The following is an 8181-nucleotide window of genomic DNA, read 5'->3' on the forward strand; positions in this document are numbered from 1 at the left end:
AAACCTGAAGGTAAATAATAAAAAAGTAGGAATGAAAGGGGTATAATATTATTAGACTACAAGCTATCAGTTAAAAATAAAAAGCATTTTAGGACTCCTAAGAAGTCAAAGACAAAAAGAAAGGTCCTATATTTAATGAAAATTGTGGTAGCAAATAGTTGGAAACCAAGTAGGTGCCCATCACTTAAGGAATATCTGAACAAACTTGGCATATGAATGCGTTGGAATATTACCATGCAGTAAGAATTTTTTCCACCCAGTTGCTTGCTTAGCACAGGACTTGCCACACTGTAGACACTTAGTGAATTTGTTGACTTGACTGTGTCCTTCACTCTTCCACTGTTCCAGAAAACCAAAAATATTACAAGAAGAAAGAGGAGGGGGAGGAGGAGGAGGAAAGGGAGCGGGGGGAGGGGGAAGGGAGGAGGAAAAAAGAAAAAACAATCAGCAACACTAATCTATCCAAAAATCTAAAACTTTATGGTACATTCCACAACCATGGATCTTCCCACCTCTGGCAAGACTCTTATGTCCCTTCTTTGTGACTATGATTATTTATTATAATTTTGCAACATTCACTTTCATTTGTTTTGCAGTAGTTGCTCTTTCCACTTAGAATGTTGTAGTCATTTTGTATATTGTTTCCTAGGCTCTTCATACTTCACTCTCCATAAGTTTATATAAGTCATTCTGTCCTATTCTGTATTTGTTATTTCTTACAGCACAGTAATATTTCATCACATTCATGTACCACAGTTTGTTTAGTCGTTCCCCAAAGGGTATCTACTTTGTTTACAAAGCTTTGCTACCACAAAAAGTTGTTGCTATTATATATTTTGGTGTCAATGGAGACTTTTTTAAATCAATGATCACTTAGGATATAGCTCTAGTAGTAAAATCTCTAGGTCAAAGAACAAAGATATATTTAACTCATTTGCATAATACCAAATTGCTTTCCAAAATGACTGTACTAACACATAGCTCCATAAACAACACAATAGGTTGCTGGTCTTCCCACAACCCTCCAACACTAACCATTCCCATCTTTTGTCATCTTTGCCAATTTGCTAAGCATGAAGTGAAACCTTGGAATCCTTTGATTTTTGTTTCTCTTATTAGTGATTTGGAGCATTCCTTCTCACGTAGTTCTTAATAGTTTGCAATTCTTTTTTTTTTTTTGAGAACTATTTGTTCATATTCTTTGATAACTTATCTATTGGAGAATGGCTTTTGGTTATAGATATACATATATGTATGTATGCATATATATGTATATGTGGTTGTATATATAAAACATCTATATAAATATATAAACATACATATATTCATACATACATATATGTTAGTTGTCTTCTTGAATGCCAAACTTTGAGAAATTAGATTATTTTTTTCATATTTGACTGTTTCTCTTCTTATCCTAGATGCACTAATTTTGTTTGTGTAAAGCTTTTCAATCTCATATAATCAAAATTTTCTACTTTATCTGTTAATAAAACTTATTTTTAAAAAGATAAATATGAGGAATTCAGAAAAACATGAGAAGTCTGTATGAACTGATTGAGAGTTAAATAAGCAAAACCCAAAGAACTATATGCACAATGACTATAGAGAAGTAAATGAAAAAAACACTACTAGTCTCTTAGCAATTGTAAAAATCCAATATTGGTCTCAGAGAGAAGGGGGAGAAAGAGGAGGAGGAAGAGAAGAAAGGAGGAGAAAAAGGAGAAGAAAGGAGGAGGAGTAGGAGGAGTAGGAGGAGTAGGAGGAGTAGGAGGAGGAGTATTAGGAGAAGAATAATAAGAAGAAGAAGAATAATAAGAAGAATAAGAAGAAGAAGAAGAAGAAGAATAAATAATTATTTTCTTCAGCAGAGAGATAGATGTATTACCATGGGGACAAAATGCTGTATATATTACCAAAGTCACCATATCGGTTGATTCTGCTTAACTGTTTTCTTTGCTACAAGATCGGTTCCATTTTAGGGGTGGGGGGAACTATCAAAAATGACTGTCATCTAAAAAAATATCAACAAGCCTAATTTAAAAAAAAAAAGCTTTTAGGCCTACTCTCTGTATTTTAAATATAAATTAAACAGACCAAGTGTCCAAGGTCACAGAGCTAGTTAAGTACAGTGCCAGTACTCAAACACAAGTTTCCTATAATGCCAGTATGACTTTTGCCACTACACTGCACAGTGTCTCAGGGAGAAAGGAGTCTCAGGTGGGGTCTGCTCTCTACCATCCCCTCCCAGCCAACTGAACATGTCACAGTCACCATCATCATCTCTCTCAAGTGATGTACTTAGGTGAGTCTACTAGGGCTCAGGGTACACAAGCCCTGGTCTCATGTGGAATGAGATCCTTAGTCCCTTGGAGAATAGTGTTCTCATAGCACCAACATCAGGAACAACCTTTTTTTGAGGATAGAAGACATTTTCCAGAGCTCCTGAAATCACATCTATTCATGAGATCAGCCCTGGAAAGAGCAGAGATAGTTTTAGGACCATGTGCCTTGAGAAAAGCCTGCCAGAATTCTTAATAGGTCCTTAAACTGTTGTTATTGGAATTGAAGTGGGGAACAGACTTGCAAAAAACGAGTACACAGATCAAATCCCCTGAACAATTAGTTTCTCCTAGATTTCTGCTCCTCCTACACAGAAGAGTAACAAATGAAAGTTTGTGGTAGAGGTTGGGGCTCCAGATGACAAGGGCAAGATTTGGGTGGAGCTGGCTGTCAAGTAGTGTATTGACAATTGCCACCATTATGAGGTCATGACTTCAACACCTACAGGTATCATATGCTTCCCAGTATGGAAATAAATCTACCAGGCCTCCTTCAAGTAAGTGTCCATCACATCCTCCCTCCCCAATATACACACACTCAGTCTGACTGTTCTTTTCACCAATGACTTATTGCTATATCCACTGAACCAGTCATTCCATCTTAATTAGTCTTTCCCCTACAAAATAGCAAATATATTTTTGGTGTATGGTATAGTGGAGTGGAAAGAAGCAGTGGATGGGGGAATAAAGCAGTCTAACCTCTAATACAGTCTCCGTCAGTAAGTAGAGGTACACGAGACTTAAGAAAAGCCACATCCCTTCTCTCTCTGGGGCCTCATTTTCTACCTCTGAAAAGGAGGTCACCTCAAAAGTCTCTCCTAGTTCTTGCCTTCTAGGTTCTAAAGACTGCTGGATTTGGAGTCAAGGGACCCACCATTTACAAATCTGTGTGACTTTGGACAAATCATTTCTCTGGGCCTCAGTTTCCACAACTGAAAAATAAGAGAGTTGGAATAAATTACCTTTAAGGTCCCTTCCAGCTCTGAGAACATGATAACCTATTCTTCACATTCTAAAATCTTTTCAGCCCTAACATTCTGCGTTCTAACTTTAACATCTCCTCTAGCTCTGTCTTTCTACAAATCTTTGATTCTAAAGATCTCTTTCCAGCTCTAAATTGAAATACATTAAAAGAAAGTTTTTAGATTAAAAAAAATTCTGCCCTTCCATATAGAAAGGCTTCCACATAGCGTCAGCCAGCATCATTCATTGAGTACATGCTCACTGTATATACTAAGCACCAGGAAGGATAGAGAAGGGGGGAAATTGGTCTAATACATAACCCATTGGAATGGGCCTAGAACATCTCATATCCCTTAGTTCTATCTCTACACATTTTCCATCTGGACCAATTCATCTCCATGCGACTCTCTTGTCATCTGTAAAATGAAACAGTGATGCTTTTTATTTAATTTAATTCCACAAACATGTACACAGCATCTCCTATGTACTAAGTACTAGGATAATAACATAATGAAAAAGGACAAAATCCCTAACCCCTAACAATGTCATCAAGGTCATCAGGGAGTTTGGAAATAGAAAAGGCCTCTTTCCTAAGTCTTTCCCATATCATTTCTTACTTCCCTGATACTATCAAACATAAAAGATTCACCTAGGAAGCAAAATTTACCAGAAAGGCAGAATCTACACACCACAATTCTATTTACAGCCTTTAGGTAGATTTTTTTCTTCAGACTTCCCTGTGACTATCAAGCCCCAACCTCCTACTACCCCAATACCAATCATTCAGAGCCACCTCCTGCTTATACCAAAAACAAGCAAACAAAAAACACTTTCTCCTGCTACCTCTGCTTCTCCCCATTCTCCTCCACTTCAGCCTTTTCTCTCCCTTGTCCCTGTCCCCCTCAGCCCTAATTCTGTTGTGTCCTCTTGAACCCTGGCTCTGTTGTTAAATTCTTCTTCATCCTTGCACCTTCAAACCTCTTCCTCCACAACATTTTTGCTTCCTAGAAGCAGCTCAGAAAGCTGGCTCTTTTCTCAAATCCGCTCCATCCCTTTACCACCCAAAGCTGGTTCCTATGCAGCCCAACTCACAGAGCCTAGAAGAAGAGGTGGTATGCTCCCTGCTCTCCACTGGTTCTCTGAATCCTCCTTTAGCCATTGTTATTCAACAACTTCTCCATTGACTTCATGCCATCTGATTAGATCATCCTGTTCCAGTCATTTCCGTTGCCTTGTCACCTGCAAGACACTGCCCTACCTTCTTCAATGACTGTAGCATCTGTATTATACTTTTCCTCTCTATCCCAGCTACTGCCATCTTCCTCAGTGACTTCAATATTTACAGTGTTTAAATACTTTAAATATTTACAATAATAATTTAAATAATTAATCAATTTTCATTTGTAATGGATAGTTTATATATTACATTAACACGATGTTATGTTATAAATTAATATATTATGGATTTACATGATGCAATTGATAATAAATAACAAATAATTTCAATACTTACCATACTTACCAAATATTTACCATTCCTTCTAACACCGAGGTCTCTCAGTTCCTCCATCCCTTCAACACCATGTCTTCCATTTCCACTCTATCTCACTTACTCACAGGACTGATCATATGAAGCTTAGTCCTCACTATCACCTCAAACTGCTCCATTTCCAAGATCCTGAAGTCTAAAATTTCCCTCTTTGATTATACCTTGCCCTTCCACCTCCCCCACCACCTCACTGTTCCTGAACCTACTCTTTGACCTCACTGTGACCTTTATTCCCTCTCTCTCTTTCCCTCTTTTTTATTCCCTTCCTTTCCACATTTTCTTGAAAAGATCTCAGATCCCCCAACACAGAAAGAGAACACCAAGGGAAGCACATTTTTAAAAGTCTCTTGGGGGGAGGGGGCAGTTAGGGTGCATTGGATAAAGCACGGGCCCTGGATTTAGGAGGACATGAATTCAAATCTGGCCTCAGACACTTGACACTTACTAGCTGTGTGACTGTGGCCAAGTCACTTAACCCTCATTGCCCCACAAAAATAAATAAATAAAACTTTGAATTTTTTTAAAAGTCTCTAGGGGATGGGGGTCAAGGAACATTCTGGGGGCCAGCTTCCTCTCATGTTTTCAACTCTGAGATCTCCAGACCACTATTCAATAACACACATTTGCCTTTCTCAACTTTCTCTCTCCTATTCTTCTAATCAAGCTCAGCTGCCTTTCAGCCAATCAGGCGTCTTGTCTCCTTTCTTATATGCAGAATGAACCACCATAGGTCTATCGCCCCAGAAAACCACCCTAGGCTTAGACAGAGGTGGGGTTATACTCCAGACCAACATCTCTATCCTATATTCGCTCCCTTCCCCATACAGTCATGATCCTATATAAGTCATTTCAACAAGGTAACACCTCCCAACATCAAATCTCTTGCCACCTTGTCCTTTTTGTCCTTATCTAATTTCTATTTCTGTGCCAACCCTACACATGCTTTCTTTATTTCTAATCTGAAGCTTCTGAGCACTGATGAAAAAAGTCTTAAAATGCTGCTAATTGGGTCCACTAAATTCATGCTATCTAACCTTCTATTATTATCTGGCAGACTCCTTATTATATCACACCATCCACAGCATCTGTTCTAAATCCTCTCTCTCACTCTCGATCTCTGTAAACACACACATACATATATACATACACATATACCTATACCTACACCTATGTATACATATACTACACACATACATATATACATACACATATACCTATACCTACACCTACATATACATATACATATACTACACACATACATATATACATACACATATACCTATACCTACACCTACGTATACAATGTGCTGTCACATCTTCCTTCAAGGATCAGCTCAGATTTGGTCTCTCTGAAGCCTTCCCTGATCTCTTTGGTTGTTAAGTCTCTCTCCCTCTTCAGACTACCTTGAATTTAAATACTTGCCTCTAAACATGTACCAACCCTGCCTCCTCCCCTCCCCCCTCTACCCTGGAGAATTTAAGCTGTCTGATGGCAGAAATGGCTTTACTTTAGCCCTTGCATTTCCCAGTGGTGACATAGTAAATAGCGTCAGACCTAGAGTCAAGAAGACCTGAGCTCAAATCTGGCCTCAGACACTTACTAACCATGTGACCCTGAGCAAGTCACTTCACCATTGTCTACCTCAGTTTCCTCAACTCTAAGATGGGGATAATAATAGCATCTCTTTCATAAGGTCGTTGTGAGGGTTAAATGAGATATATTTATTTGTAAAGCACTCATCACAGTCCTGGTACATAGTAGGCATTTAATAAATAAAATGGGGGCAGCTATGTGGCACAGTGGATAAAGCACCAGCCCTGGATTCAGGAGGACCTGAGTTCAAATCCAGTCTCAGACACTTAACACTTACTAGCTGTGTGACCCTGGGAAAGTCACTTAACCCCAATTGCCTCACCAAATAATAATAATAATAATAATAATAATAATAATAATAATAATAATATGCTTCTTTCCTTCCTTCCAGAGACTAAAACATTGCCAGGTACTGTTTGTTTGTTTTGTTTAGACCTGGTATTTCATCAATATAGTAAATTCCCAGTGTAGAAACTCTCCACAAATGCAGGTCGGCCAGTCATCTGTAGAATGTGGCCCAGGTCATTGAGAAGTTCAGTAATTTGCCTTTGGTCACACAGCTAGCTAGTATGGAGTGGGAACTCCTTTTGTCTGTGGGAAGGACAAAATGGTACTAACATCCCATCCAACTCTCAAATTCTATGATTTTGCAATTCCATGTCAGAAGAAGAACTTGAACCTAGGCCTTTCCTGACTTCAGATCTGACCCTTGATCCACCAAATCATGCTGCTTCTCACATCACAGACAATAGGCACTTTTAATATATGGTGGTGTGTTGTTGGTTTTTTAACTCAAATGGATCTAGATGAATGCTTTGGAAACAGAAACTCCTTAATTTCCTCAGACTCATTCTCGTCTTTCTTTTCTAGAGAAGAAGATAATGAAGATTCCATGCATTTCCCCAACATTAATGAGGTCGGGTCATTCATTTATTACTTATTCCTCATTTTCCAAGGACTCTGGGTTTTATTAGAGGACACTCTTCCCATGGAAGTACTCATCACTGTTTAATGAGCTATGCCTTCTTCAGCCAGGCAGGGGATGTTAGTTTTCTTGCCCAGAAACTCAATCCACTTTGGAACAAGAATTGTTTCATCTTTTGTAATTTTCTCTATAATCAAGGAGAAAGAGGAAGGGGTGGTGGGGGGAACCCTTCATTTAATATGCATCTACTCCCATGAGTGGTGTCCTTAGGTTCTATGAATGTGGAATGAAACCTTGGACAGATGATACCAAGCTGGAAATACTTGAAGTACACCCAGGGATGGGAACCTGAGAATCAACCTAGCTAAATGTGAGGGGAATTCATCACCAGAGTGCTGGCCACATGGGATGAATTTGTTCAATCACAGCAACTCTTAGCTGTACTTTAAATTTGAAGAGGCAAAGACTGAGACAAGATATGAACATCACAATGGCATAGAGGAAGTAAACAAAGAATGCTTCATCAAATCCTAAAATACTATGTTGGTCTGAATATTGCTGGTCCTTTTTTTTTTAGCTAAATTTGACTTGTATAAAATTCTTAATCACACTTAGCATAAAACAAATCACATGGGAAATGATGAAGATAAGATTAGATGGGCTCTAAGTTCCTCTCCAGGTTTAACATTCTATGATGATGTGATTGCAGGAGTCCTATCAGATGCATGAAACCAGTGCCAGGCAAAAGAAGCAAGAGAGCATCAGCAGCAGTAGTGAAAGCAGCACTACCGAAGAGAAACATGAAAAC

This window comes from Dromiciops gliroides, chromosome 2 (genome assembly GCF_019393635.1).
Source record: "Dromiciops gliroides isolate mDroGli1 chromosome 2, mDroGli1.pri, whole genome shotgun sequence".
Taxonomy (NCBI): Eukaryota; Metazoa; Chordata; class Mammalia; order Microbiotheria; family Microbiotheriidae; genus Dromiciops; species Dromiciops gliroides.